This window comes from Microcebus murinus, chromosome 7 (genome assembly GCF_040939455.1).
Source record: "Microcebus murinus isolate Inina chromosome 7, M.murinus_Inina_mat1.0, whole genome shotgun sequence".
Lineage (NCBI taxonomy): Eukaryota > Metazoa > Chordata > Mammalia > Primates > Cheirogaleidae > Microcebus > Microcebus murinus.
This window is the reverse complement of record NC_134110.1, coordinates 86,279,648-86,286,975: the sequence shown is the minus strand read 5'-3', so window position 1 is coordinate 86,286,975 and position 7,328 is coordinate 86,279,648. Positions and strand designations below refer to the sequence as shown.

General features: G+C 41.3%; 1 pseudogene; it reads right to left on the bottom strand.

Annotated features, from left to right (window-relative positions):
• Positions 1-4,217: 4,217 nt before the first annotated feature.
• LOC105874701 (large ribosomal subunit protein uL23 pseudogene) lies at positions 4,218-4,700 on the bottom strand (annotated as a pseudogene).
• Positions 4,701-7,328: the final 2,628 nt, after the last annotated feature.

The following is a 7,328-nucleotide window of genomic DNA, read 5'->3' as shown; positions in this document are numbered from 1 at the left end:
ACCACCACCACAGGGATTTCCACATCTGACTCTTATAAAGTACTTAAAACAGAATATACATAACTGTGGGTAGTTTGCAATTAGAGCGTAAGTATAGTACAAATGTGGTGTCTCTCATCTACCAACATTCCCCCTTCTTCCCCTCTGCCCAAATTCTCAGATTGAGAAATTGAGGTATTGACGTCAAAACTTTTATATAAGTCACCAAGCAGCAGAGACAGGTCAAGAATGTCAACTGCCCTTGGCACCATGCTCTTTCCAGTATCGAGCCAAGAGTACAGTGCAACGTGTTTAGCTCCATTCTTCTATGACATGTTTAAGATATGAAACAATGTATAACCTCTGAAACTTGAGTTACACAGAAATGTAGATTTGGATATTTTGGTCCAATTTTTTTTTTCCTACCTATCTCTATGATAGCAACACCAAAAAATTTCAGATGCAGATTTTGGAAATGGACTAATTCATTTTCTTGATCCTTTCTGCCTTCCTATTTGGAGTAATTTGTTGAGATTAGTATTCTTGGAATATCTGCCTCAGTCCAAGGATGTCTGCCATATGTTTAAATTTACATACTCATTTGCCAAAAGCCACCTGAGCCATGTTTGCATAGCGTTTGCATAGCTACACCTAAACCACTTGTGCTACCTCTCCCCTCTTCCTCTACTTGCTCATAGCTTGGCTATCTTGAGAGCATTCTATGAGGAGTGCTGTCAGGTTTCAGTTCTTCTGCATTTAACTTATTACAATGGTCAAGAATATGCCATTCAGAGTAGATATCAACTTAATATAAAATCTCTTGGGAGATTTTGAAATGATGAAAAATCTCAAAATGTTTTAGAGAATGCCTAAACTACCACCAAGGAACTACAGCCATTACTGCATGTTCATCAGAAGTACATTTCTACAAACAACAAATGCTAAGAAGTAACATTAGGTATTGATTTCTAATGCCTTCTCACTAAGAAATAAATGGAAACTCAGCCACATACAGCTGAATTTGTCAAAATATTCTTAATAGGAGGTTTGTATGAAAATCACCAGTATGGATTGGGGAACTTCTTCAGAATACAGACACCCAGGCCCAAGCTCCGGCCTCTGAATCAGAAATTCTAGGATGGGGCCCAAGCATCTATATTTCCAAAATGTTTCTTAGTGATTCCAGTGCTTGTGCTGTGAGGAACCATAAGGCTGGGAGAAGAGTCTCTGTTCTGGCCCTTCTTTGGAGAAGAATGAGTCCATTTCTAAAGTGTCTCTTCCTGCCATGGGTGTTAGGTTTAGAGTCGCGGAGTTGGAAGATGTAGATTCAATTTGGGACTGTATAATTAACTGGAAGCAGTGTGGACTTGGGCAAGTGTCTTTTAATGTCTCTCAGCCTCAATGTCCTTACCTGTAAAAGGTAAGATGAGAATAGGGGTTGTTGAGATTACAAAAGATATATTCAAGGCTCTTGGCCAAGTGTCTGTTATGTATCAGCTATGAGTAAGGCTCATGAAATGGATTGTTTCTTATCATTATTCTGATAAACCTGTGTCCCACACACTTCCTGTTCGTTGCCATTCTGTGTTGGAGCAGGCAAAGCCTGGTATCAGGGCCCTTATTATATTTTGCAGAGAGATGTTATACCTTGTTCCTAAATAATAATGTCAAAGTAACCAAGAAGCATGACTCCCCTCAAAGATACTCTGTGAAAGGCCTGCTGCTTGCTCTAACTCCCCTCTTACTCTAATCACGATACTGCTTTGTCAGCCTACGTAGGAACTTCCCGATGTGTCTGAGCAGAAAGTGGATTCTCCCATGGGAAGAAGCATGGACATCTTAAAACCTCCTGTGCATTAATAAAATCATCCTACCTTCCTCCTGTAGGAGGAAGCCCCAGTGCAGAGGGACTGGCCGGTGTCAGGAGCACACCGTGCTGTATGCTCAGCCCGAAACGCCAGCACACGTCGTTTCCCAGCTGTGCTGCGAGTTCCTCGGGGACAGCCGCGTCCTGCGCGGGCTTCGCAGGGCTCCGGGAACGAGGATGTGTGCCAGGCGGCCCTCTGGCACGGGCATGGCTTGTTTACGCTGCTGGTTTAAATCGCCTCTCTCATGTACCAGTATTTATATGTGTAACAAATGGGGGCCGGTTAATTATGTGGTTCTTAGTAGGAATCAGGTCTCTGCTGGAACCAGCCCAGTCTCTGCCCACTATTTATAGCCTTCATATGTCCCACATTTTCCAGTTCTGATTTCAAATATTCTATCCCACTGTCTCCAGAAGTACACTTTATGCTTGTCAGACCACATGTCAGTTTATGGTTTGAGGAATATGGTCACAGTATTATAACTGCCACCCTAAACACCACATTTTCTGGCTGTGAGATTGGAATCCTGCCTCTTAGAAACAAATTGGGCATACGTAGGAAGTGTAAAAAAAAATCTTTTTTCTTCAAATATTCTTGTTAAGCAATTGACTTGAAGCTTTACCTAAAAATCCATATAAATCTGGGATTAAATGACTATGTGATGAAATGAAGAGCTTGATGCCAGTTGTCCTTCTTAAGGCAATACCTTTCACATAGAACATGGTCCATCTGCAGAAAATTATCTCCAAAAAATGCTCATGAAATTAAGGATGTGGAATACAGGCTCTGCAAGAGGCATGGCCCTGGGACCTAGAACAGTGCCTGCTCCAAAGTTGGTACTCAACAAGTATCACAAGTAAAGGAATGAACCAGGGACTCGATGGCTCTCTTTCAAAATTCATTACAGGAAAGTCCACAGGCAATTGCTGCATTTTACATAACTGCAAGACGTGATGCCCAAGGCAGAGGGGAATCATGATTGATCCCTGCTGGTAATAGTCAGGGCTTGTCTTATTTTTAGAGGTCCCTGGATCCCATGGCAACCACGCCATCTGGGAAACCCAAATATCCCAGGACCTATCACAGTCCTGGCATAGAAGAGGCATTCTATAGTGCAGTATCTGAACCATGGCATTTCAACGAATAAGAGTATGAGTTTGTATTCTCCTCTTGGTTATGGGATATCCTTTAAAAAAAACTATATCAAAAAGTATTATTTCAGGCTTAGTTGTCAAGGGAGCCAAGACCAACACTGTGTTCTTTAGAGTTACAGTGATCACCAATTGATGCTGCTGGAAGCTTCGCTTCATGAATAATGTTCTATCACCTATGAGAATGCACTGAAGTAGCCTCTTGGGAAAACACTTGTAGGATTAAATGTTCATGACTTTTAAGCTACTGGAACAATCTAAATAGAGTTGCTGCTAGATAATCCAAAATATTCTTAGAGAAACTGGGCTGCATCTGGATTCAGCCATTATAATTTTTCATTTAAAAACTGCACGCCTGCCTCTGGGAAAGGAAAAGGAAGAATCTGAGCATAAAGTCCAATAGAGTAACTTAATCAGGCAGATTCGAGGTACTACATTGTTTCTTTTCTAGGGAAAAAAATCAAACAAATAGGGACTTGCAGAAGTTGTTCTTTGTTTGCCAACCCATAAAACAGATTAATGGAACAAAAAAACAAAAATCACAGGTTCTTATTTTCAAAAATGACTAGAAATCTATAATATGATTAAAAACCCTTTCCACCACATGGCATTGTACTGGTAAAGTTTAGAGTGACTTTTTTTTTTTTTTTTTTAAAGAGAGAGAGAGTCTCTGTTGCCCGGGCTAGAGTGCCATGGCGTTAGCCTAGCTCACAGCAACCTCACACTCCTGGGCTGAAGTAATTCTTCTGTTTCAGCCTCCTGAGTAGCTGGGACTACAGGCATGCACCACCATTCCCGGCTAACTTTTTCTTTATATATTTTTAGTTGTTTGGCTAATTTCTATTTTTTTTAGTAGAGATGAGGTCTTGCTCTTGCTCAGGCTGGTCTTGAACTCCTAAGCTCAAACGATCCGCCCACCTCGGCCTTCCAGAGTGCTAGAATTACAGGCATGGGTGAGCACGAGGCGCCCGGCCTGGAGTGATTTTTGAGTCATTGCTCAAAAGCCTGAAACTCCTGCCTCCACCATGTACAGTAAAGACTGCAATGAATAAAATGGCAGCAGCATCCTGTTTTCATTTGATCTGTATTTGGTATGGCAGGATATGTTTTCAAAAGTACTTTATTATAGTGAAAAGTGAGCAAATACAGATTAGCTTTTTTTTTTTTTTTTTTAAGGTGAGAAGATATATATATTTAGAATTAGCCAGCTGGACTCGGTTTATATGATCCCAATTTTGTCAGCAACATCCAAAGCATCATAACCAGGAGCCAGTCGAACGTATGCCTTCTTCTCTCCATCAGGCCTGATCAGGGTGTTGACCTTGGCCACATCAATGTCATAGAGCTTCTTCACAGCCTGTTTGATCTGGTGCTTATTGGCTTTGACATCCACAATGAACACAAGTGTGTTGTTGTCTTCTATCTTCTTCATGCCAGACTCTGTGGTCAAGGGGAACTTGATGATGGCATAGTGGTCAAGCTTGTTTCTCCTGGGGGCGCTCCTCCGAGGATATTTGGGCTGCCTCCGGAGCCGCAGTGTCTTTGGCCGCCGGAAGGTGGGTGACTTACGGATCTTCTTTTTTTTGTGGCTGTGGACGCCTTTTAGCACTGCCTTCTTGGCCTTCAAAGCCTTTGCTTTGGCTTCGGCTTTGGGAGGGGCAGGAGCTTCCTTCTTTGCCTTCGGCGCCATCTTGTGAAAAGGCCAGATTAGCTTTTAATAAAAACTAATTAAACTGTCTCCTCTGCCTTCTGGAGAGTTATCTCCACCACCAGACGAAGAAAAGATCATTGACCTTGGGTTGGACTTGACAAGTGTACAAGAGTAGACAAGTTTGTTGTCTAACCAGTGGTCTTGCATGGAGGCAGTCAAGGATGGAGTTCCTCCTGCTGGTAAACTGCTATTCCATCTGGCAAGAAGAGAAGAAAAGGGCAGTGGAGACTGGTCACTGAGGAGATGGGGTTCTGTGTGAGCAAGCTGCACTGGGCACTGGCTGACGGTCCCTTTTAAATAAGCAGAAGTCGAGATGCCTGCTATGCATCAGTCATTTCCAGCACTGTCCAATCTGCTACAAACCAAAAGCTTGGGGATAAGGAAGATAGTTAACCAAGGAAAAAAGAAAGTGAATGTTTAAAGGGAAATTTAAAATTAGTTTGATGCTATAAAATGGAGTGGAAAATGATTTAATGGTTTTACTGAATTTGTTAAAAACTGAATTTCCTTTTCCTCACCTTCATAATATTTTGAAGCTATTGTGTGGATATACAAATGGCAAACTGTCTAATATTGCATTTCTTTTTCTAAGTTTAATCCAATGATGTTTCTATTAAATGTGAGGTTTATAAAATAGGTAACTTGGCTTGATGTTTCTGAACTGGGAATGTGGGCTTTTTGAGGGGGAATTGCTGTGTTAATTCTATTTCAAATTTTAAACAAACAACGAGGCTTTCTTTTTTCTTATCCATAAATGCAAATTTCAGATTTAGAACACTGTGTTATGTTTTTGGTATCCAAAATAAGTTTGGTGGAAAGTCATATCCATTTGATTATAGCCTAGAACATAGTCAGTGCTTAATCAATGTCTGTAGAATAAATGAGTGAATGACCAGGAGCATTTAGCATTCATTTAAGGGCTGAACACATCAATACTCTTGACACAGCTATGGAACTCAATCAACTGGTGGCCTGAGGGAACACTTTACCGTTACAATTTGTTACTGATACAACTCATGGGGCAGATGCTCGTTATAAGATAGAAAATTAATGAGGCCAAGGATCTCAGTTTAATGCCTCTGGGGGCCAGTTATCTTTGTTCTGTTCCATGGCTGCATCCACAACCCGTAACCTTTGCCAGCTGTCACACACGAGGGCATGCTCTTGTCACAAAGAGGGAGGCCCAGCAAGGAGACGGTGAGCAGATTCGCTCAGACCCATTGCCACTTAGCAGGAATAGAGCCGAAGGCATGCACTTTGTAGAAGGGGCAGTTGGAACAACTGAATAAATGAACAACAGCCTACTTTATAGCCGAACAGCGCTGGTGCTATGACAACATGTTGTGGTTCTGTGTGTACAATGCTCTGGCTGCCTTGGCTGAAGGCAACCTAGCCACATTTGCTGAATGTGGAGTAGCTCCAGAGCCCTGGCTCTCATGAAATGCTCAACCCACGGAATTCAAAATGGACTGGGGCGTATTACAACCGCATACCCCTTCCATAAATCCCCTTTTGCTAAACCCATATATTTCAGATTATTTCAGCATTACCTAGTAACATTCTTTGAATAATAGACTAGTATATTTTCTTCCTGGCAAGCCTCACCTTGATCTGCATTATCATTTAGGTCCCATCTGAAAACACCATTAATTTAAATAAGCAATAGAGACTGAAATAAAATTCCATTCATGCTTAACTCTCCAATGTGGTTTGGAAACGCTTTCTTCTTCAGCCAGTCTTATGTTACATGCTGGATGGTCTTTTCTTTGACCACCTCATAAAAAGGGGCTCATAAATACTTTTCATGTGTTATTTAAACTAGCGGTACTCCCCGAGGCACTGTACTCCTATTTTTTTTAAATCCTTTGTGTATTTCTGAAGCATTTGTAAACCAGTAGCAGAGGTAAAAGCGTATTCTAATGTTCTGTCACTATCAGGCCACAAATTTCCTTTACTGATAAAAAGAATTCTCTTCTCTGCAGAATATTGCCTGATTTATGCGCTTTCTTTCTAAAAATAATTCATGGTGAGAATAAGTGCTAGGGTTAAAATATGTTGTGTCTTTTTTGATGCTTCTGATGCTAGAATTGTGACCTTCCAGCACACAGATGTTCGAGGATATTTTGATAAGCAAGAGCTTTATTTTCTTATAAAAATCTATTCACTTCTGATTAATGAGGAGGAAGAGAGGGTAGAAGAGTGGTCGCGTCGTCTACAGATTTGTTTTGCTGTGTGTGCCATAGTGTTGGCTAGGAGCTGAAATGGTCCATCAACTGTCTGCAGCAGGTTGGGGTCACATCCTACACTTCACCAGTGTCCTGACTCCTGTGTTTCTTCTCCCTACAGTATCTTAGTTCTTGTATTTTTGTTATGCTTTTCTTTCTTTCTTTAAAATAAATTTTGGTCGGCACTACTGCCCCACTCAACTACTATATCTCTCTTCTCGAGTTTACATGAATCCATTGCTCCCCACTCCTCACTTTAGTTACGGATCTTAATATATACTGCATTAGAGTTGCAAGGGAACTATGAGCACCTAGTCCAGCTTCCCTCCAAATGCAGAAATTCTTCCTTTAACATACCACATGGATGCTCCTTCAATGTTTGTTTCCACACTTT